Raw genomic sequence first — 25,218 nt, forward strand, 5'->3', positions numbered from 1 at the left:
GGTGAAATTAAATATAACTTATTTATTGTGGGTTGAAAACCCTATATGCTCACTAGGCTCCCAAGCCTGACCCACTCAGTTTTATTTGTATTACAGGAAGTGGCACAAGGGCGTAAGATGGATGGATCATCTTGTTGTTTTGTTTACAAGTCTGTATATGTATATATTTGTTGAATGACTTGTAATGTTTATCGTTTATGCTTTATGGTCTGTATCGGAACATGACATCCCGAGTTTTGATTATATAATGAAATGCATCTCTTGATGAAATGCTTTGATAAATATTATTTTATCATGTTTTGTTTTGGGAACAAATTCTGCAACTCTTTCAAATCAAAAGGATTTACTCTGAAAATATTTAAAAGCATAAATGAAAATCGGTCTTTTCTGGCCGAGATTTTGGGGATGTCACAGTTGGTATCAGAGCATTAGTTTAAGCGAACTAGGAATTTGAAGGATTTCTAGACTTAAACTTAGAATACTAAGTGGAATTTTGAGATGTGTGTCTGTTGGATTTTAGACACGAGCACTAGTTTATTTTAGGAAAGTTGCCTAAAATGCTTTTATGTGCTAAATGTTATATGTTGCCATATATGATATTATTTGTTTGGATCTACGGTCTGTTGCCGACCGGATCTGGAAACCTTATGTGTGTAGGATTCTAAGCGTATACCTACGTTATTAGAATTAGCATGTAAACGTTTCGGAGTGATAAGGATGATTTGAATATCTATCGTGAATGAGGATCTAATTTCACCTTATTCGGTGTGTAGATCAAAAATGGTGAGAACAAGGAGTGGCGTTGGAAACGCGGATGAAAACAGGAATCAACCGCCAATGATTGAGCAGATACCTGTTGTAGCAGCAGCACTAGAACCAATAACAATGGTTGCGGTGCAAGCCATGATTCGGGCTATGTTAGCCGAACAAAGGGAGGAGATGCGACAAATGTTGCATAATAATAGGGATGAACCTATCATACCTATTGAGGAACCGGAATTGATTCCCGAGCAATCGGAGGAAGGGAACAATAGTCGCATGGTGAGTCAAGTTGGGACTCAAGAGGAACGAAGGAACGATCCAGAAAGGAGAAACAACAAGGATGGGCGTATGTACAAGAACTTCTTGGGCGCCAAACCGCCAAGTCTTTCTGGGAGCCCAAAGCCTGTTGAGATAATGGATTGGATCTCCGAAATGGAGATGGTATTTGAAAGTTGCGACTGTAGCAACAAACAGAAGACCGTATTTGCGGTTAGACAACTGAAGACTGGAGTCTTGAGTTGGTGGAAGTTGTTGGCAGATACTATGCCACGGGGAGAGGCCCTGAAAATGTCATGGGAGGAGTTCTTGGAACAGTTAAGGGTGCAGTATTGTTCGGAGATAGATCTGATTGATCTGAACAATGAGTTTCAAAACTTAAAGAAGGGGAAGATGAGCATAGATGACTATGCTACTGCATTTACTGAGAAGATGAAGTTGTTTCCGTACCTAGTGCCAACGGAACTCTCCAAGATTGAGAGGTTTGCTAATGGACTGCCTGCCGACTTTGGTCTGACAGTCAAGATGGCAACCACTCTGAAAACGGTTGTTCGTGCAGCCAAGAATGTGGAGGCCCAGCAGAAGGAAAGGGGTCTGGAAAGAATAGATGTTGGAGAAAAGAGGAAGTTCGATGGAACTTCAGGGTCCAACAAGAAAAACAAGTTCTCGAAGTCTGGTTCGAGGGGAGGTGGAGGTGAAGCGAAATGGTGCGAAAAATGTAAGAAGAAGCATCATGGAAGATGTGAGGTGGCGAACACATGCTACAAGTGTGGAAAGCCAGGGCACTATGCCAATGAGTGTACCCTCACAAAGAAAGTTTGCTATGGTTGTGGTGAGGAGGGTCATATGTCGAGGGACTGCCCGAAGAAGAAGGAGGCAGCTAGACCCAACATTCCGCCAAAGCCAAAGGCGAGAGCATTCCAGATGACACTGGAAGCTGCTAAAGATGAAGCTGATGTCGCTTCAGGTACCTTTCTCGTTAACGAATTGCCTGCCCAAATTTTATTTGATTCTGGAGCCAATTACTCCTTTATATCGCATGAATTTGGTAAAAAGCTAGCTTTGCCTGTTGTTAGACTAGATAATGCCTTGTTAGTCGAAGTTGCTAGTGGCAAGTTTGTACCTGTTAGCTATCGCATGAAAAACATCTTAATTGATCTGAATGGGAATAAGTTCCACGAGGAATTATTGCCTATAGAACTTAATGGTTTCGACATCGTATTGGGAATGGATTGGCTTAGCGCCAACGACGCCGAAATTTTATGCAAGAAGAAAATAGTCAAAGTAAACCCGCCTGGGAAAGATTCGTTTATGGTGTATGGAGATAAACGCAGAGTGAATTCTGGAATCATTTCATTGATGAAAGCCAGAAAATGTTTGACCAAGGGGTGTACATCGTATTTAGCATTCGTGATTGATGCTAAGAAGGAAAAGAAGGTGATGCAGAATATTCCAGTTGTGTGTGATTATCCGGAAGTATTTCCCGAAGATCTTCCTGGATTACCGCCTGATCGACAAGTGGAATTTCATATTGACTTGTTGCCAGGAACAACGCCAATTGCGAAAGCACCTTATCGATTAGCACCGACGGAGATGAAGGAGCTAATGATGCAACTTCAGGAGTTATTGGACAAAGGTTTCATTAGACCTAGTTCATCGCCCTGCGGAGCTCCGGTGTTATTTGTAAAGAAGAAAGATGGAAGTATGAGAATGTGCATCGATTACAGAGAGCTGAACAAGGCAACAATAAAGAATAGATATCCGTTGCCGAGGATCGATGACCTGTTCGATCAATTGCAAGGTTCGAGCTATTTCTCGAAGATCGATCTTAGGTCAGGATATCATCAACTAAAAGTAAGAGAGCAAGATATCGAGAAGACTGCATTCAGAACTAGATATGGACACTACGAGTTCTTGGTTATGTCGTTTGGACTAACCAATGCTCCAGCAGCGTTCATGGATTTGATGAATAGGGTTTGTAACCCGTTCCTTGATAAATCCGTGATAGTGTTCATAGACGACATTCTGATTTACTCGAAAAGCCAGGAGGAGCATGGCAGACACTTGCGAGAAGTGTTGGAAGTTCTGAAGAAGGAGAAGCTGTATGCTAAGTTCTCCAAATGTGATTTTTGGATTCGTGAAGTCCAATTCTTGGGTCACGTGGTCAACCAAGAAGGGATAATGGTTGATCCAGCGAAGATCGAAGCTGTGACGAAGTGGGAACAACCGAAAAGTCCCATGGAGATTCGAAGCTTTTTAGGATTAGCCGGATATTACCGAAGGTTTATCCAAGGCTTTTCTTCGATCGCTAGTCCATTGTCAGCTTTGACCCACAAAGGAGCTACTTATGCTTGGGGTGAGAAGCATAAGGAAGCATTTGAGAAGCTAAAGAAGAAGCTATGCGAGGCACCGATACTTTCTCTACCCGATGGAGTTGAAGACTTCGCTGTCTATAGCGATGCGTCTGGTGTTGGTTTGGGTTGTGTTTTGACCCAAAGAGAAAAGGTGATAGCATATGCGTCTCGACAGCTGAAAGAGCATGAAAAGAACTACCCGACTCATGATTTGGAGTTGGCAGCGGTAGTTTTCGCTCTGAAAATATGGAGGCATTACCTCTATGGCACGAAGTGAAAACTTTTCACTGATCATAAGAGTCTCCAATACCTCTTTAATCAGAAAGAATTGAATATGAGGCAACGACGCTGGCTAGAATTACTTAAAGACTATGACTGCGAGATACTTTACCACCCCGGTAAAGCTAATGTTGTTGCTGATGCTCTCAGTCGGAAAGTCAATCCCGAAAGGAAAAGGCCAAGAGCGTTGAGAATTGAAGTTGTCTCAACTATTTTGGAAAGTATAAAGAAAGCTCAGAGCGAAGCTTCTGAGAAGAATGACAGAAAGGAGGAACGTTTGGGAAAAACGTTGGTGTTCGGTGTAAACAGTCATGGACTGAAGGTGTTCCAAGATCGGATTTGGATACCTAAGACAGGAGGAGTCAGAGATCTTCTGATGGAAGAAGCTCACAAGACCATGTACTCGATTCATCCGGGTAGCACTAAAATGTATAGGGACCTGAAACCCTACTACTGGTGGCCGACGATGAAGCTTGATGTTGCAAAGTATGTGGCCGAGTGTGTGACTTGTGCGAGAGTCAAGACACAACATCAGAAACCGTACGGGAGTTTAGAACCTTTGCCTGTGCCTATGGGTAAGTGGGAAGACATTGCTATGGATTTTGTCACTAAACTGCCCAGAACAAAGAATGGTCACGACATGATTTGGGTGGTCGTTGATCGATTCACTAAGAGTGCGCATTTCATAGCGGCCAGGGAGAAATGGTCTATGGAGAAGCTTGCGAATTCTTACGTGAAGGAAATTGTGAGGCTTCACGGTGTTCCGTTAACGATTGTGTCGGATCGTGATAGTCGTTTCACATCGAGGTTTTGGAAAAGTCTACAAGAGGAATTGGGTACCAAGTTGTGTTTAAGTACAGCTTACCATCCGCAGACTGATGGTCAGAGCGAACGAACGATACAAACACTTGAAGATATGCTGAGAGCATGTACTCTGGAATTCCTAGGTAATTGGGATGAACATTTACCGTTGGTAGAATTTTCCTATAATAATAGTTTCCACTCGAGCATTAAGATGGCACCTTACCAAGCTTTGTATGGACAGAAGTGTCGTACGCCGTCTTGTTGGCTTGAGGCTGGGGAAAAGCAGTCTATGGGACCGGAGATGGTTCATCAAACTGCTGAAAAGTTGAAAATAATTAGGGAAAGAATGTTAGCAGCTCAGGATCGTCAAAAGAGCTATGCTGACAAGAAGCGGAGACCGATAACTTTTGAGGTTGGGGATTCGGTTTTGCTTAAAGTCTCGCCGTGGAAGGGACTTATAAGATTTGGTAAAAGGGGAAAGTTGAGTCCAAGGTTTATTGGACTGTTTAAAGTTCTTCATAGGATTGGGAACCAAGCTTACAAGCTCGAACTACCAGAAGAACTGAATGGAATTCATAACACTTTTCATGTGTTATTTGAGGAAGTTCACGGGGGAAGTTCCCGACATGATTCCACTTTCGGAGTTGAGAATCGATGAGAACAAAAGGTTGATTGAAGAACCAGAGGCAATCGTTGACCGAAAGACTAAGAAATTGCGACGCAAGATGGTTGGGTTAGTGCTTGTCCGATGGAAACACACGAATGGGTCGAATCTCACCTGGGAGACGGAGAGTGACATGATGGGTCGCTATCCGCATTTGTTTGTTGATGTGTGATTCCGAGGAAGGAATCATACTAAGGTGGAGAGAATTGTAACGCCTGTGTTTCCGGGCTTGCCATATTTAGCAATATAATAGTCTAGGTTAACCTTTGTAACCCGTTTTGAAATAATAAGAATGTATTATTTGAGTATTATGTGTTTTGTGCTTAATTGCTTAATTATGTGGTCTGATTAATTAAGAATAAAAATAAGCGTCAAAATTTAAGTGTAAAATAAACTTAATATCTTTGGTTAATGTTGTAGTAGTCGAAACGAGGTTTCCGAATATATATAGAACGCCCAAATCTGACTTCGTATGAGGAAGTTATGATTTATCGAAGTTCCGGCTTAGCGGTATACAGCCTGAAATACTCGAATTGAGATCGAGCGGTTGTTAGCCGAAGCAATCTAAATGAGAATCGAAGATCTCGTTGTTGTTATCGAAGCGATAAAAAGTTAGGCGAGAACGGACGTCAAACGAAGAAGTTATGAATTTATAACGAAAGTTTCTGTCGCGACCTATTAAAAATAATTAATAAAAATAAAGTCAAAATTAGCCGACGGAGTCTAAACGAAAGTCGTAGAGCATGGTCTCACCTTTCCGTGGATATAAAGAACGTCGAAAACGGAGTTCGTATGAAGAAGTTATGAATTTCCGAAGTTTATTAATCATTTTGTATTTAAATTTAAATCAAAATTCGGAAGCATTATCCGAAGGAGTCACCGATCTGATCCGAGGTACGCCCTGCGTACTCGAGTACGCCCCGCGTACTCCGAAGGATGTCGACACTCGCACTCGAGCACTTCGGATACGTAAGCAATGACGTTTTGGGCAGTACGCCCCGCGTACTCCGAGGCTCCAGCCTCTATAAAAGGGGATCCGAAGGCAACCACAATTCTTGTTCATTTTCTTCTCTTCTCTCTAGTCTTTTGCATCGTTTTTCGTGCCGAAGCTACCCCGAAGTCCCGATATCATACTCTAGCCCCGAGGCAAGTCCCGAGATCCCGAAGATCCCGAGAAGCGCGGTTCCCGAGTCGAAGCTCTGCCCGCGAGAAGTTCGATTTTCGAGGAGATCTTCCAGATTTGCTGTGGATTACTACTTCTATAAGCCGTAGTGCTGTCGGATCGTCTTCTGATCATGTGAGTGTGTAGTTATTTCTTCTAATACAATAATACGAAGTATTTTATATAAAAATACGTGCTATGTGTATATATTTGGTTGTGTTATGTGTGAATGAGTATTCACTCTCTTCTATCTTATAGATCTGCTTATTTCTTTATGAGATATGTGTTATGTGTGTGTGTGCCTCATCTGTTATGTGATATATGTGTTGATTAAAGCATGCTATACAAGTTTTCTTTAAACTACGTATGAAAATATATATTTTATCTACTAATATGTTGGGTAGAACATGGGTAGATAGTTGGTGTGTAATAAACAGATGAGAGGCCTCGATGTTGTTGTTGTTGTTGATCTAGTTATTCAGCGGAGTATGGATAACGACCACGGACTCTTTCTAGACAGTCCAGTGGAACGCTAGCAGGTTCATAACCTGTAGGTGTTGTGAACGATGTGTTCACCGGTGTACTCTATCCCCCTCATGGTTGCCTTTAGGATATCTGTTGTTGAGGAAACCCCTTCGCAGTGATGTCCGTCCCGATGAAAATCCTAGATTAGGTCCCTTGAGATAGTTGTTTTAGGGACGTAAAGTGAGGATAACGGGAATGGGTAATCGGCATAGTGATTGGTTGGTGAAATTAAATATAACTTATTTATTGTGGGTTGAAAACCCTATATGCTCACCAGGCTCCCAAGCCTGACCCACTCAGTTTTATTTGTATTACAGGAAGTGGCATAAGGGCGTAAGATGGATGGATCATCTTGTTGTTTTGTTTACAAGTCTGTATATGTATATATTTGTTGAATGACTTGTAATGTTTATCGTTTATGCTTTATGGTCTGTATCGGAACATGACATCCCGAGTTTTGATTATATAATGAAATGCATCTCTTGATGAAATGCTTTGATAAATATTATTTTATCATGTTTTGTTTTGGGAACAAATTCCGCAACTCTTTCAAATCAAAAGGATTTACTCTGAAAATATTTAAAAGCATAAATGAAAATCGGTCTTTTCTGGCCGAGATTTTGGGGATGTCACAGACTCTGTCGGCTAATTTTGACTTTTTTTATTATTTATTTTTAATAGGCCGCGACAGAAAAACTTTGTTATAAATTCATAACTTCTTCGTTTGACGTCCGTTCTTGCCTAACTTTTTATCGCTTCGATACCACCAATGAGACCTTCGATCCTCGTTTAGATTACTTCGGCTAAAAACCGCTCGATCTCAAATCGAGTATTTCGGGCTGCACACCGCTAAGCCGAAACTTCGATAAATCATAACTTCCTCATACGAAGTCAAATTTGGGCGTTCTATATATTTTCGGAAACCTTGTTTCAACTACTACAACATTATTCAAAGATATTAAGTTTATTTTACACTTAAATTTTGACGCTTATTTTTATTCTTAATTATTCAAACCACATAACTAAGCAATTAAGCACAAAACACACAATACTTAAATAATACAATCTTATTATTTCGAAACGGGTTACAAAGGTTAACCTAGACTATTACATTGCTAAAAATGGCAAGCCCGGAAACACAGGCGTTACAGAAGGGCCCACACACATCTGTGTGTATGAGGTCCAACAAACCTTTACCTCTTTCATAAGATCCGGTGAAAGTTGATTTTGTCATCTGACCCAAAAGACAAGATTTGCATGCATCATCTGACCTTGGGTCAAATGATTCCAACACTCCATCCTTTTGGAGTTGGGCTATGCGTTTCTTGTTGATGTGTCCAAGATGACAATGCTACAAGCATGCTTTGTCTATACCATTAGACGAATCAATTTGATTGAAAATATTGTCTAAATTGTCTACACACGTCACAATTTCATACACACCATTACAAGGTAAAGCTTCAAATATAAAAACACCATTTTTATAAACTGAAATAGAACTGATTAAATCATTAAAAGAATATCTAAAACCTTGTCTGAACAATGCATGAAAGGAAATAATGTTACGTCTCATTTCTGACATGTAGCAACAATTTATTAAGTTTAAACAAACACCACCACTAAGCACTAGACCATAAAATCCAATCTTGGTGATAGGTGAAGATCGCCTATTCCCCATGATCGGGTGCATTCTTCCGTGCTCCAGCTCCTCACTTTCTCTTAGCCCCTGCAAATCAAAACAAATGTGAAAACCACATCCTGTATCAAAGACCCAAGAACGAGAAGATGATGAATTATTAGATGAAATGGTGTATATACCTGCAGAAGATGGGTTCACCTTGCCATCCTTGATATCTTGCAGATACTTTGGGCAACTTCGTTTCTAATTCCCTTTGTCGTTGTAGTAAAAGCAAGTGGCCTCTTTGGAATTAGAAACTAGAGGAGCATCAGAACTAGATTTTCCTTTGGGACGATTGCTTGATGTAACGCCTGTGTTTCCGGGCTTGTCGTTTTTAGCAATGTAATAGTCTAGGTTAACTTTTGTAACCCGTTTTGAAATAATAGAAGTATATTATTTGAGTATTATGTGTTTTGTGCCTAATTGCTTAATTATGTGGTTTGATTAATTAAGAATAAAAATAAACGTCAAAAGTAAAGTATGAGATAAGTCCGATATCTTTACACAAAGTTGTAGTGGTCGAAATGAGGTTTCCGAATATATAAAGAATGCCAAAATCCGAGTTATAACGAAGAAGTTATGACCTGTCGAAGTTTCGCGACAGAACCGGCACGACCCAACGCGACGTAAATAGTGAATTTAAGGTAGATAGATAACTATCCTTAGTGATCCAAATGAGAACTGAAGATCTCATCAATAGTAGTGCAATGACGGAAAGACGGACGGAAACGGAGTTCAGATGAAGGAGTTATGAATTTCGAATGGAGTTTTCCTGTCCCGGCCTACTAAAGATAATATATAAGTAATATACTTATATTATATTAAAAATAAAGTCAAAATTAGCCAATGGAGTCTAAACGAGAGTTGTAGAGCATAATCTCACCTTCGCGGCGATATAAAGAACGTCGAAAACGGAGTTCGTATGCGAAAGTTATGAATTTCTGAAGTTCGGGGCGCGAAACCCCAAAACTGTCAGATGCCACGACGTGGCAAGCAGTGCCACGACGTGGCAAGTGTCCTGTCACCTCCGGAAGGCCCCCAGATGCAACTTGGGATGACGCATGCAGTGACGACCAAGCCCACGACGTGGAACAAGGTTTCCACGACGTGGCAAGGGCCAAATTTGCCCTATAAATAGATTTGAAGGGCCAGCCGTTTATGGTTGCTATTTTCTCTCTTCTCTCTCCCGTTTTACATCGTTTTGTGTGCCAGAAGTACCCCGAAGCCCCGGTAATATCCCCGAGACCCGAAGCAAGTCCCGAGATCCCGAAGATCCCGAGAAGTGCGATTCCCGAGTCGAAGCTCTGCCCGCGAGAAGTTCGATTTTTGTAGAGATCTTCCAGATCTGTTGAGGATTACTACTTCTGCAAGTCGTAGTGTTGCCCGATCATCTTCTGATCAAGTGAGTGTATACTACCTTTCATAAACACGATAATAATTCAAGTGCGGTTTGAGTGTATTAAGTAAATTGTGGTTTATATGTGTGTGGGTGCAGTTACTTTCTTCTAACAAGTAACTATGAAGTATTTTATGTGATATACTTGCTATGTGTATATTTTGTGATTGTATGCGTGAATGGATATTCACTTTATTCCATCTCATAGATCTGAATTGCTTTCTATGAAATACGTGTTATGTGGTATGCCTCATCTGTTATATGGAATATATATATATATATATATATATATATATATATATATATATATATATATATATATATATATATATATATATATATTGAATGAAAATGATATATAGGTTTTAAACTATGTATGAAAATATATTCTTATTTACTAATATGTTGGGTAGAACATGGGTAGATAGTTGGTGTGTAATAAACAGATGGGAGGCCTCGATGTTGTTGTTGTTGTTGTTGATCTAGTTATTCAGCGGAGTATGGATAACGACCACGGACTCTTTCTAGACAGTCTAGTGGAACGCTAGCAGGTTCATAACCTGTAGGTGTTGTGAACGATGTGTTCACCGGTGTACTCTATCCCCCTCATGGTTGCCTTTAGGATATCTATTGTTGAGGAAACCCCTTCGCAGTGATGTCCGTCCCGATGAAAATCCTAGATTAGGTCCCTTGAGATAGTTGTTGTTTTAGGGACGTAAAGTGAGGATAACGGGAATGGGTAATCGGGATAGTGATTGGTTGGTGAAATTAAATATAACTTATTTATTGTGGGTTGAAAACCCTATATGCTCACCAGGCTCCCAAGCCTGACCCACTCATTTTTATTTGTATTACAGGAAGTGGCACAAGGGCGTAAGATGGATGGATCATCTTGTTGTTTTGTTTACAAGTCTGTATATGTATATATTTGTTGAATGACTTGTAATGTTTATCGTTTATGCTTTATGGTCTGTATCGGAACATGACATCCCGAGTTTTGATTATATAATGAAATGTATCTCTTGATGAAATGCTTTGATAAATATTATTTTATCATGTTTTGTTTTGGGAACAAATTCCGCAACTCTTTCAAATCAAAAGGATTTACTCTGAAATTATTTAAAAGCATAAATGAAAATCGGTCTTTTCTGGCCGAGATTTTAGGGATGTCACACTTGACGACTCAGCATGAGACTTTCCCTTCCAGTTCTGCTTTGGAGGACCTTTCATCTTCTTTACCTTCCTTTGACCAATAGCCTTAACGGGAGCACTAACAGGATTAGGGTTTGAGCTCTTACCCTTCATTCCTGCCTCAACTGTATGTAATAGGTTGTGCAACTAAGACAATGTGGTCTCATTGTTGTTAAAATCATAAATCAAGATCAAATGATCATAACAACTTGGTAAGGGGTTCAAGACTATGTCAATAGCTAACTCATCATCAAAGTGCACATTAATCCTAACAAGGCGCTCCACATAACGTTGCATTCTTTGTACGTGGCTACATACAGATTCTCTCTCTTTCATCCTGCATGACATGAGGGATTTCACCACTTTGTACTTTTCTTGACAAGCTCGCTTATGGTACTTTCCCATAAGGTCCTTGTTCATCTCGTAGGGATAGTGAAGTTCAGGGGTCATGGTGGCCACCATGATGCAAGCAACTTTTGTTGCATCATCATAGTGTTTTTTGTAGGAGGCGTATTCTTCAGGAGTAGCTTTGCCTCTTCGACTTCAATGATTTCCTTTTCGAGAACATACTCTATGTTCTCAAATCGAAGGGACATCTTAATGTTTCACATTCAATCATTATAATTGCAGCCATCCAATATGACTTTGGAGCAGATAGAGAGCAAGGAGAAGTTATGGTGGTTGGAGGAGGAGGAAGCAGAAGCATTAGTTGGAGTAGACATTTGTAAAAGGAAGGTAGTTTTAGTTAGAAAAGAATAATCCTTAATATAGTAACCCAAAATAAAATATTAAGTCTATGATCCAACTATATAACTCCCAAATTAGAAAAGGGATGTCGTAATCTAATTGTAAATTTTATAAAGGTAGGTAAATGATGATTTACCAATTCCACCAATAATAAAAGAAATTTAGTCAAGTGAAATTCCTAGGTCTTTTGAGATTCATTGAAACTATTCAATGGCATGTTTAATCTCATATTATGCTCTTATATTTGTGTTTGGGATACCGAGGATCATAAACAAGATGTGAATAACCACGCAAATGTGTTTGGCAACCTCATTGTCATTTATCATCCCAATTGATGTGCTGGTAAACGACACACGCTCCATCAACAATGATAATTTATGAGATACTCATTACAAATATTTATTAGTCCGTATTAGTGTAATGGTTAACTACACACACTCCACTAACGCCTTATAAAGTGTAATGTGCAATTTCATGGGTTAGCATACAAATTCACATTTTTCCTAAAGTAACTAGATTTTGGGTTTTAAAAAGAAGGTTCTAGTACTTTTCAATATCATTATACTTTTAATGAGAATTAATGTCTTATCAAGTCCGTTTTGCTAATGACCCTCCACCAATCAAGGAAGTGGTGGGTGAGAGTGGACACCCATTCAACTACCATTTTATAGGCAGTTTCCTTATACCCCCCTTATAGATCGACTTTGTAAATGAGGCATACTAGCGACTTGACTGACTTAGTCTTATACATATAATATATTAATAATTTAATAATATATAAGGTGTATTTTAAATTTTTTCAAAATACTAGCGTTTATATTTTAAATTTCAAAACTAATATCTAATCAATTAAATTTAAAATAAATCAATAATTACTTAATTATTATCTTTTACTTAAAAATTAATTAAATAAATAAAATCAATTAAGGATTATCTAATTAAATTAATCAAATATTTTAATCCTAATTGATACCCTCTAATTTTTGAAAATTAGGGTATAAGATTTATCCAATTTTATAATTTTTCTTATAATCAAATTAAACTAACAATTATCTAAAATATGGAAACCCTAATAACCTACCATTTTCGAAAATACTTGGGGAGGAAGGCTAGGGTTTCAAAACCCTAGCCCTAAATTTCGAAAACTTGGGGAAGGGGGCTAGGGTTTCTAAAACCCTAACCCTATTCGAAATTCATAAACTTTTAGGGTTTAATTTCTATAAACCATAATTGATCTATTCTTCTATTATATCTATTCAACAAAAAAAAAAAAAACCAAACGCTCTGATACCACTGATGTGATTTTGGTAAACAAAAAAAACCGTTAAGTTTGCATGCAACCTAAATATGATCTATCTTTTCTCTATTGAACCTATAACTAAGAACATTAAAAATAACCCTAGGATATTTTCAAAAAATAGAGGAAAGGGTCTTAGGATTACATACCTTTTAGTTGCTATGGTAAACAACTAGAAATTCCCTTTGAAAATCTCTTGGAAGCTAGCACCACAAATGTCGTGCCTCTAATGGAATCACACCCAAGCTAGCAAGAGGATAACTTAAGAGAAAGGAGATGGGAGAAGCAATTTTCGTCCAAGGATTGTAGAGGAAAGGAGTGGACGAAATAAAGGGGCTAGGGGTTCCTTATATAGTTGAAAATACTCTGGGCCAAAGCTAGGGTTTAAGGGATAAGCCATAGATTCCCTTGCATGGTGACCAAGCTGTCCAATCCCCTTATCCTAGGGGCCTTGGACGAAATCATCTTGGTCTTACCCTAGATGATTTTCGTCCACCTCATTCCATGGGGTTCTAGAGCCTTCCTTCCTCAATTATCAATAAATAACAAAACAATCCTTATACTTTTAATTAATCCAATTAATCCCAATTAATTTCTGATTAGTTATTAATTAAATAATATGATTTCTAATTAATATATTATTTTCATAACACATTAGTAAAAAATTTATTTAATTTATTATTCACATAATAAATTAATCTCTCTCTCTCTCTCTCTCTCTCTCTCTCTTTCTCTCTCTAAAAGTCATCTTGTCCAATTGCTAGGTTTGAGAACAACCCAAAAGGAGTGTGCTACTATCAATTCAAGTATATACCAATTTTAGTTATGGGTTTAGACACCTAATCCAACATGTTCATCATGTGCACTTTCCAAGAGTGAATGCTTATCATTTGATCATAACTCAAAATGCTCATCCCATGTGTTGGAATTAAATCATTGTGACTTATGGAGACCGACTCCTATTATGTCTACTGATGGCTACGTTTACTATGTCATTTTTATTGATGATTATTCCAGGTTCAGTTGGTTCTATCAACTCAAGGTGAAATAAGATCTTTATGCTATTTTAGACACCTTTTGTAACCTTTGTCCAGACCCAATTTTCTTGCAAGGTTAAAACTTTTCAATCAGATGGTGGCATAGAATTCTTAAATCATCACGTTAGCACCATTCTGTCAACAAATTGTAACAGCCCGGAATCTCAGGTATTGTTAAATTATGTTTTTGGGGTGATTTAAGAGGGGACTCGGCGAGTTGGAGCCTAGACTCGCCGAGTAGGATCGCAGACTTGGTCGCGGGTTCGCGACTGGACTCGACGAGTCCAGATATGGACTCGGCGAGTCTACGCTGTTCAGCAGAAACCCTAGCCGTTTGGTTTTGGAACGTATATAATGCACTTATAGGCCGTCATGGTCCGTCTTTAGTCGATTGAGAAGAACCCTAAACGACTGTGGGCATCTAGTGCAAGATTGAAGGATATTAGGGCCTTGAAGAATTCGTTGTGCAAGGAGGAGAAGAGTTTTGGCTAAAGGAACAGCAAGGGATTCGAGTTCTGCGGTTTGGGGACACAGAGAGTGCGTTATTCAGGTAATATTTCGGGTATTTTTCTGTTATGTTGATGTGTGCATGGATTTAGGGTTTATGGAACCCATTTGGTGATTAGATGGATTAGTACCTTGTTACCCAAACGATTATAACCCTGTATTAGGACCTTAGAGGTCCAGAAGGTCCCATGCTTGTGTATTTCGGGACAATACTTATCTCAGGAAGCAGTTTGATCGACTGCATGGCATGGACTCGCCGAGTCCGATGAACAGACTCGGCGAGTAGCTTGGAGATTGACTGGAACTCGCCGAGCTGTTCTTCAGACTCGGCGAGTGGAGTCGGGGTGGCCCCGCGATTCTTCCACGAGGATCTCGTCGAGCCAAGAGGGATACTCGACGAGTAGAAAGGGAACATCAGGAGAAGTTGGGGAGGACGTCTAGACTCGCCGAGTCGCCTTTGCACTCGCCGAGTCCGGTCAAGTTGACCGTTGACCGTTGACCAGAGTTGACCTACATGTAATTTCTTAGGGCCAGTTGTCTTGAAAGCTAAAAGTATTAATAAGGGATATATGGTATTATAGGGAGTCTGTAGCTCGGCGGATCGAGTGCGAGTGATTTCAAGAGTCGCTAGCTTTCATTACCCGCGAGGTGAGTCTTCTCACTATACTGTACCCGGAAGGGTTTGACTGTGTGACCGGAAGGTCAGATGTGATATGTGATATGTATGCTATATGTGGTAAGTTATTTGTTAGATGTGCTATGTATGTTATGTGGGCCGGAAGGCGAATATGTTATGGGCCGGAAGGCGTTGTGTCGAGGACCGGAAGGTCAGGGCCTGGAAAGGCGTATGTGCGTAAGTTGTATATTGGGGAACTCACTAAGCATTTATGCTTATAGTTGTTATGTATGTGTTTCAGGTACTAGCGAGGACCGTGGGAAGGCGCTGGCGTGATCTGTACACACTGAAGGATGTTTTATGATCTTGGGATTTAGACAGTTTGTATTTGACATGACACTTAAATTGTTTATGCCTTGTTTTGAATATAAATACTCTATTTTTAAAATGAAAAATTTGTTTGAAAATTTGCGTTGTTACACAAATGGTGCGCATCACTGAATTTCGTGTCTTTATATGCCTCAGCAAAATGGATGAGCTGAGCACAATGAACACCATGTAACTAAAGCTAGTCTTGCTATGCTATTTAAGGCTAGTGCACCAGCATTAATTTGGGTTGATGCTTTCTCTTCGGTAACATACATCATCAATCGTCTATTATTCAAAGTGCTTGCAAACGAAAGTCCATTTGAAACTTTATTTAGTGTTTCTCCAAATTATGACATTTTTAGTACTTATGGTTGTATGGTATTTTCGTACTTGTGAAACTAATCGGCTCACAAATTGGTTCCTCAAAGTATTCCTTGCATCTTCATTGGCTACAGTACTCAGTATAAAGGATATTGATGCCTTGATCCTTCTACAAATCACATTTACACCACCGAACATGCTCAATTTGATGAAAATGTGTTTCTATTTTTAGACAAACCATCTTATGATCTTGCTACATTGGTGTTTACAAACTTTGATGAGCCTACACTTCATTACATGTCACTCCACCGCCCCAAGAATCTACCATCTTCACATCCGTAATGACATCATCACCCAATGGCTCTCATACATTTCCTACATGCACATATCTGTATCTCCATGACTCACCAACAACTTCTTACAACACTGTTGAACCAGCTTCTTTTTCATTAACCAACACACCTCTGATGACATTATCACATTCAACACTGCAACTTACTCCACCACCGTCGCCGCGACCAGTTGCTACCTCTACTCATCCTATGATTACTCGAGCAAAAGCTAGAATATTTAAACCCAAGCACATTGCTGACTTAGCTTTTCTTGTTGGTCATCCTCTTCATCATGCTCTCCTTGCAACTAAATAACTTAAAGGTTTTTAATTAGCAGCTAAAAATCCTCATTGTCTCATGGAAATGGAGTCCGAAATGGATGCTTTGAAGGTTAATGATACTTGGGAATTAGTTCCTCATCCCACTTCTTCCAACGTCTTTGGTTCTAAATGGGTCTTTAGAACTAAGTTTTGCTCTAATGGTAGCATTGAATGTCTTAAAGCTTGTCTTGTTGCACACGGTTTCACTCAAATTCCAGGTCAAGATTACTCTCTCACCTTTAGCCCTATTGTTAAAGTAGTTACTGTTCGCATTGTCCTCTCTCATGCAGTCTTGAATCAGTGGTTGTTGCATCGACTTGATGTTAAAAATGCATTTTTAAATGGTAATCTTACCAACACGGTCTTCATAGAACAGTCCTTGGTTTTATTGATCAAAGATTTCCACATCATGTATGTCGTTTGAAGAAGGCACTTTATGGATTAAATCAGGCTCCACAGGCTTGGTTCTAATGTTTAAGCACATTTCTTCTAAGTCTTGGTTTCATTTGCAGTCGTGCGGATACCTCTCTTTTTATACTCAATAAAGGGTGTATCCTACTTTTTATGTTGACGATCTTATCTTTACATGTAATGATCCCTCTTTAGCCAAGCAATTTATTCAACCGATCAACAAAGAGTTTGCCACTAAAGATCTTGGCCCTCTAAATTACTTTCTTGGTCTTGAAGTCTCTTACAATGTTGATGGTTTGTTTCTCACTCAAACTAAATATGCTCATAATATTTTGAGTCATACTTAGTTACTTGATGTAAAACTAGTTTTCACACCCTTATCAACAACTCAAGTTCTTGCATCGCATGGCACTCCTTTCATTGATCCTACCCTCTACAGATCCTTGGTTAGAGTACAACAATACTTGACTATTACTCATCTAGATCTCTCTTATGCAGTCAATCAAGTTAGTAAGTTCCTTCATGCTCCTACGACAAACCATTTTCAAGTTGTGAAGAGAATCTTACACTACATGAAAAACACCATCTCTTATGGTCTGCATTTTTAGTATCCCAAGTTGCAATCTTTACTTGGCTACTCTAATGCTGATTGGGCTCGCTGCATTGAAACCATACACTCAACCTATGGCTACTCCATATTCCTTGGTGGTAACTTAGTCTCTTGGAGTGCCAAAAAGCAAGCTACTGTTTCTCATTCCAGTTGTGAATCTATGTATCGTGCTATGGCGAACACTACTACTGAAATATTCTGGATTACAAATCTTTTGAGTGACCTCCATGCTCTGTCATCTTCTATGCCCACTCTTTTATGTGACAACAAGAGTGCCTTGTTTCTCAGTCAAAATCCCATCTCTCACAAGAGTGCCAAACATATTTGCATCGATTTTCACTTTGTTCGAGAGCTTGTTACTTCGAGTAAATTGGTCACTCGATATATCCCTACTCATCTTCAACTAGCCGACATCTTTACGAAGAGTCTTCTGCGTCCCTTGTTTGAGCAATTTCATGCCTAGCTTCGTGTTGGTCCACCACCTCTCAGCTTGAAAGGGGGTATTAGAGATAATTTAGAATGATTTTAAAAGAATTCTTGTATCTTTATATATTTTAAGAGACTTCCTGTATCTCTATATATGTTAGGCTAGTTTGTTACCTTATCAGTTGCATCTTTGTACTATATATATTCATCAATATATAAGATACCATTCAAGGGGAAAATATTCTTATACAAGAACACACACACACACACACACCTAGCTGAGCCGTGTCATTTACCATAGTTATAGATCAACGAAAATCAGGTTCGTGTTAATTTTCTATATCGTCTTTTAATTCATCCGACAACGGGACAATCATCCTTCCACCTTTCGTAAAATCAGGTCTAATTGTGACTAATCAAATTGATTTCTAGAAGAAACTTGGCAATTAAATAATAACAATTGTGTTTTATTATTTGCAACTAATCAACACATAATTTTCAATATTATTTGTCGAGTTATTGTCATTGTAGCCCAACAAAATTTTAGAAAATATTTAAAAGGTTTCGGGATTAGTTTTTGTTTATCATAAGGGTATAAACTCAAAAATGAAATGTTAATAAGGTGGGAGGTAAAACTAGGATTCTATATTAGTTGGGGCTTAAATTGTAAGAAGATAGTAAATCATATTTTATACCTAAATAATATAAAAGGGTGTAAATTTCAAAGAAAATTTGACAAAATATTACCTAATTAAATAGAAGTTATATTGATTTTCGCAGGAATCGATATTGAAAATTTTCCAAAAGGCCATGATTACTAACTCGTAATGATCCATTACCCTATTATTTAAAGGAAACATATGGGCCACAATGAAGTTATTTTTTTGGTAAAGTAAACATAATTTGATTTATAATTCGACAACAGGTTAGCAACACAATACTTGTATAAGATCATAGATCCTACACAACACTAATGTTACAAATTCAAAACAATGAATACTAAGGGGCAAGAAGTAAAGTGTGCATTCAAACTTACCCAACGAAGAAACATTGCATTTTTGCAGCAAGCCAGCAACCAAAAATGGAAACTTTAGCATTTAAACTATATACTGTGATAATAAAACAAACAAATAGACACCTATGGAGGGATCTGGCATTTGGTCTAGTGGTATGATTTTCGCTTCGGGTGCAAGAGGTCTCCAGTTCAATTCTTGGAATGCCCCAATCTTTTTCCTCAACAAATCAATACATTTTATGTATAATTTTTTTAAGTGCATCCATTTTGTTTAATTTAATATTCTACTGCTGATACGCACTAAAGTCAACTGAGGACTTCTAGAAACAGATCTACCTACTAAAAATGGACACATTATAACTTATATACCACAAAACATATGCTTTCACATCTGAAAAGATGCTTTTAGGTACCAACTTGGTGAAAATATAATATGCAACTGCCTACCAAAATAAGATATCTATCTGCTACCACTTTTTTTTTACTTCTATTATGTACTTACTGCATTTATATAATTAGCAAAGTGCATAAAGAAAAATGATTATAAGAATGCAATAAAAGTATCAATCAGGAAAATGGGCATTTGGTCTAGTGGTATGATTCTCGCTTAGGGTGCGAGAGGTCCCGAGTTCAATTCTCGGAATGCCCCATGCTTTACTCAATTTTCTATTTTTGGATTAAAATTAAATGCAAGAAATAACAACGTACTATCACTTATTTCAATTCAATCACACTTCCACATAAACCAAAAAGCTATATTATTTCAATTCAATCACGCTTCCACATAAACCAAAAAACTATAGAGTGATTGAAGGAAACTAGACTAGACTGGTTTGAAGATTAGTTATAATAAGCATCTGCCCAGAATTTGTAGTCTTTCACTATTAGAATTTGGAAATAAATATGCTTCCATATGAGCTTTGCAAAGGCAACATACGCCAACTTAGGACTGCAAGTGAAAACCTTAACTCACACACTCACTCACTGTAGCCTCAAATCAAATTATGGTCACTCGGTTCCAGTAGCGAACTCTACATGAGAGTCATGTAGAAAACATAAATAAAAGTCGAAAAAACATATGTGGAAGTGGTAGCACAAGCACCTCAAAGTTGACTAGTGTCACATATTTCAGACAATAAATGCCAACTCATGGGCAGATAGATACATTTGCTAATATGCAGAAATCTTGAAATGATACAGCTAGCATCATGAAAAGCATATGTAACTTCATTACCAGAGTAAGCAAACATGTAACTATACAATATCAATATTCTTTCTTTGTGAAGATGCTTTTAGGCACCAACATGGTGAAAATGTGTAAATGTCTACCAGAATAAGATATCTTTATTCTAGCAATTATTATTATTTTTTTTTTTTGTGTGTATGCATTTAAATAATCTTTTAATAATTGCATAAAGTATGAATGGGTATAAAAATGCAATATCATCAACAATAAGATGGGCATTTGGTCTAGTGGTATGATTCTCGCTTTGGGTGCGAGAGGTCCCGAGTTCGATTCTCGGAATGCCCCCTTTCTTTACTTTTTCTTCAACATAATCAACACATGTTTATATATTGTTTTCAGTGACATCTTCTTCAATGATATAAACTAATTAAAGTCAACTCTAAGGACTTTTGTTTTGCAAACGCGTCTACCTACAAAAGCGATATAATATGCCACACACATAAGCTACAGAACTAACATAAGTCATTGTCAATAAGTTCAACTCATGGTTATGGACGCTTTTTATTAAGACAACAGGTATGAAAGCACATGTTTTGTGGTCATTGTGTTCATATGGCTATTTTTTAGGAATCGAGTGAAAACGAGAGTGACATCAAACCATTGTAGCAGTATCAGTCTAATAACATAAAGGACAATAAGTTTTACATTCAACGTCTTGAATTGCTGATGATTATCAAAACAATAGTTCTTGACTTCTAATATGACTAACCTTCCTTCGTAAAAAATGTTTATTAAATTCTTAGGGGTCTCGTCTTTTTGCCTACAAAACTTGTTTGGGGCATATCTAATTACAGGTGACATGATTGGTATCCTGAAAGCTTCCATATAATATTCGCCAAATCCAAAAACATCCTAATTATGCGACTAAGGGATTATAGAAACTAGAATTCAACATAGTTAGCAGTACAACTTCATGAAACTCACCCTCGCAACCATATTATAAAACTTGAAAATAACTCATTCGATTTTCTATACTTTCTATCCACACAGAAAACGAAAAGTAAACCATTTCATATTTACCGAGAAAGTAAAATCTTCAACATGAAATAACTGTTTCTAAGCTTCTATAAATTATAACTGTCTGGTTGTTGCCGGAGTAAGACAGCAGCAAAAAGAAAATTGCTGCTAGTTTACCAGCTAATCTCTATGTAAAACTTTTTTTGATTAATGGAAATTACAACTCTTTGTAAAAGGGGTTCCGATGAAAACTATCCAGAAAAATTGATTGAAATATACATCAATGGAATATGGAACATTATTTTCAAGGAAGATGGAAAACAAAATTGATTTTTTATCGGGCGGCAAGTGAGAACACTGAAGTTGGAATTTGAGTGTTTCCATAATTATCCAAAAAGGTCGAATAAAATGGCGTAAAATTAAAAAATAAAAATGCGTTTGCCGGGAGTCGAACCCGGGTCTATTGCTTGGAAGGCAATTATCCTAACCGTTGGACTACAAACGCTGCTTGACGTTAGGGGCTTGATCACTAATGTTATTCTATGGAGTGTTTGGTAACCTGTTAATTGAAAAATTAAGAAGCAAAGTCTGAATTTTTAAAATTTACACTCTTGGTAGGGTACTAAAAAGTCTGTTTACTCCATAGAAGCCTCTTAACATTTAGAAATTGAGTAATCTAACCTATATAAATGAGTATTTTAATAATAATAACCATTTTTTTTTGTAAAATTCTAGTTTATAAAACATAATTGCAAAACAGTTTTAATCAAACACTTCTTTGATTAATTGGAAAATAACTCAAAACCAATATTGGATACAATCTGTTTCTTCAATCCTATATTTGATCTAGACATGTATTTATAGGTTCTAATTACCAACTTGAATTATAATACAATTAGGAAACTATGACCAACTTGCCATAATCCCAAGTTTACTTGCTCTCCAAGTCCTACTCGACTTAGGATTCCAACAATCACCCCGAATTTCTAAGTCCTTCTAGAGAATTCTTCAACCCCGATTCGTATTTAAACTATGAACTCGTCGTTGTCGTCACATTCCAAAAAATCATTTTCTTGTAATTTTTGGAGTCGTTCCGGACATTCAGAGGCAAAGTGACCCGATTTGTCACACCGAAAACAAATCACCTTAGATCGATCTTTTTCCTTATTTTTCCGATTTTTGCCACAACAACAATTACATTTTTTGCAATTGTTGGAAATGGGTTGAATTAAATCAGAATTAGATTGTTTATTGGGCCGATTACTTTGAGAAACCTTATTATTCCCTTTGGGCCCACCTGACCCAAATAACCCACCAGATCCATGATTACCAGTCGACACCCCTTTTCCCTTTGTCGATCTTTCCTTTGCTCCACCAAATAAGCCATCGCCACCAACTGAACTAGTGCCGCCACTACTCGATGACCATAAAACCTTTGGCTCTTCTCCTCCGTCATCACCCTCCTCTCTAATCCTTTCTTCATAAGCTTTAAGCCTTCCCACAACATCTTCAAATCCAACCGATTTGAGTTCCAAGACTTGTTCCAAAGAAACAACTATGTGGATGAACTTCGCTCTCGGTAATGATTTAAGAAACTTCTTCACAAGCTTTGTCTCATCAATTAATTCTCCTAGGGATGCCGATTTTGACGCTAATCCGGACAATCTCCCAGCAAAATCGTCAATGGATTCTGAGTCGTACATCTTTAATCCGTCGAATTCTGCCATCAAGGTTTGTAATCTAGCCTCCTTCACGCAGTCAGCACCCATGTGTCTGGCTTTGATTGCGTCCCACAACACCATTGAGGACTCCACATCTCCGATTTGCATAATCAAAGTCTCTGGGATCGCATGATACAACAGCCCCATCACTAGGTAATCTTTCTCTTCATTCTTCTCTGTTCCTGGATTGATCACAGTCCATGCTTTGTGAATTCTTAGAACAACCTTCATCCTCATAGCCCAAACTGTGTAATTTGTAGCTGTGAACATCGGATAGTGAACAGAGGTTGTTCCGATTTCCTTTGGTGGTGCCGAATTTGAGGACTCCCCTGACATGGTGATTACTCAAATAAAAAAAAGAGCTTGAAATCAGAGAAGGTTAATAGAAACCAAGGTTGATTGTTCTAAAAGTAGAACAAACAAGTAGCAATTGATCGAGAAAAATATGAATTCTATGAAGTTATTGTTCATGATTTTACTGTTCAATGTATGAACTCTGTTCACAAATTGAACACAATTAAACAAACGATTAAGTATAAAGATGATTAAGAATCAATTGCAAATCAATTGTGAATTCACTTCAAATCAATCCCAAGTTTACTTGGTCTCCAAGTCCTACTCGATTTAGGATTCCAAAAAAATGACCGCTTTCTCCAGAATATAGCATTCTTGTTATTCATTTCGGAGATTTGGTCCAAAAAATGAATGTTCGTACATTTCGGACTTACATTCCGGACTATCCATGTCTAAAACAAGAATCTATATACGATTGTCAAATTAGTACTTTGAAGTGATAAATACAGAGTCACAGACACACATTCAGATAGTTATTCCGGATTATAAAACATCAATTTATGTCTCCTGTATATAAATGTTACCGCGTGTAGTTAGACGCCTACTTGTGGTCATCCGTAATTATCTCCTATAACTCCCTCATGATGAGTTTCTCAAAGAGTGGGCATGAAGAAAGCTTTACCAATCTGCTTGTTTACCTACATAACCTTAGGCAGGACCAACCCTTATAGTTACAAAAACATCAAAACTAGTATGATGGATCATTTCCAAGTTTGTTTTGTTGCTATTGGATGTGATGGAAACAGAACATTAGAACCTTGGTTTTGGATGATATCTAACTCATATACTATGTCTGATTTTGAACAAAACTTTTGTCCACTACCCATGATGCACGTGAGGTGCTTGTCAATATCGGTCATGCAAAATGGGCGATAGCCTATTTCCCTAACATTCGTTGGAATGTAACTGAACATTGATATTCCATGTTTTATGTTGGTAACCAACGCAATGTACCGATAATAACGCTTACCGAGACAATTTGTTACTACATTCAACGATTTTTTGTTGAACTTAATTTCATGGGAGGTAAAATACTGTAAAATATTGAAATTTTTTACTTATATAATAACCATAAATGATAATATTTACTTTTTAGGGCGGTTGACTAGCATACTAACCCAGTATGCAGAGATGGTGCTTCAGAGGAGGATGCAAAAGTTTGTTCGGTAGCAATCAACAAAGATTCCGCTCGAGATATCATCTCCATTCTCGTCCGACATGTTTCGAGTTTTGATATTAAAACAACTTGTGTTGTAGATCTGAACCGCCATACATGTTCATGTGGGAAACCGCGCAGTATGGGTATAGTGTGCGGTCATGCTATTTTAGTATCACATTATTCAAACATCACAAAATTAGCCAATATGGTTTAGATATATTATCAGACTGATGTGTTTCGAACTACCTACCAGACCCAAAATGTGCACCCTCTTCCCCTTCCATCTGAATGGAAAATACCATACTCATTGATGATTGTTTTATTGTCTACTTAATCCTATTTAATTATATTTGTAATCGATTTGCAATGACTAATAGAAAATATTATTATTGCCTTAATATTTGTCGCATATTACACGGATAGAAAAAAACATAATTTAGAAGTACCATAACCTTATTAAAGATAAATATAACAAAATACATAATTTAAAAATATGGGGCATCTTTGAAAATATCTCAACCATGTTTGTATGGAAAATCAACCTCACTATTTTTCTGTATGTATTTCACCCTTTCGAGCTGCAAAATTACTTCGTCAACTTCATCCAGTAACTCATTGTCGATCTTGTGATAAATTTTGATAAAATTCTTCACCTTCGACCGTATGTCTATAAACTTAGTCT

The 25,218-nt window shown here is 37.8% G+C and overlaps 3 non-coding genes across 3 annotated transcripts; 2 read left to right on the plus strand and 1 right to left on the minus strand.

Moving 5' to 3' along the window:
- Positions 1-19,676: 19,676 nt before the first annotated feature.
- TRNAP-AGG (transfer RNA proline (anticodon AGG)) lies at positions 19,677-19,748 on the plus strand. The gene has a single exon. It is a non-coding gene; the product is annotated as a tRNA-Pro (tRNA).
- Positions 19,749-20,558: 810 nt separating this feature from the next.
- On the plus strand, positions 20,559-20,630 carry TRNAP-UGG (transfer RNA proline (anticodon UGG)). The gene has a single exon. It is a non-coding gene; the product is annotated as a tRNA-Pro (tRNA).
- Positions 20,631-21,735: 1,105 nt separating this feature from the next.
- On the minus strand, positions 21,736-21,807 carry TRNAG-UCC (transfer RNA glycine (anticodon UCC)). Its single transcript has one exon. It is a non-coding gene; the product is annotated as a tRNA-Gly (tRNA).
- Positions 21,808-25,218: the final 3,411 nt, after the last annotated feature.

Source organism: Lactuca serriola, chromosome 5, assembly GCF_051521515.1.
Source record: "Lactuca serriola cultivar US96UC23 chromosome 5, Lser_US96UC23_V15, whole genome shotgun sequence".
Taxonomy (NCBI): Eukaryota; Viridiplantae; Streptophyta; class Magnoliopsida; order Asterales; family Asteraceae; genus Lactuca; species Lactuca serriola.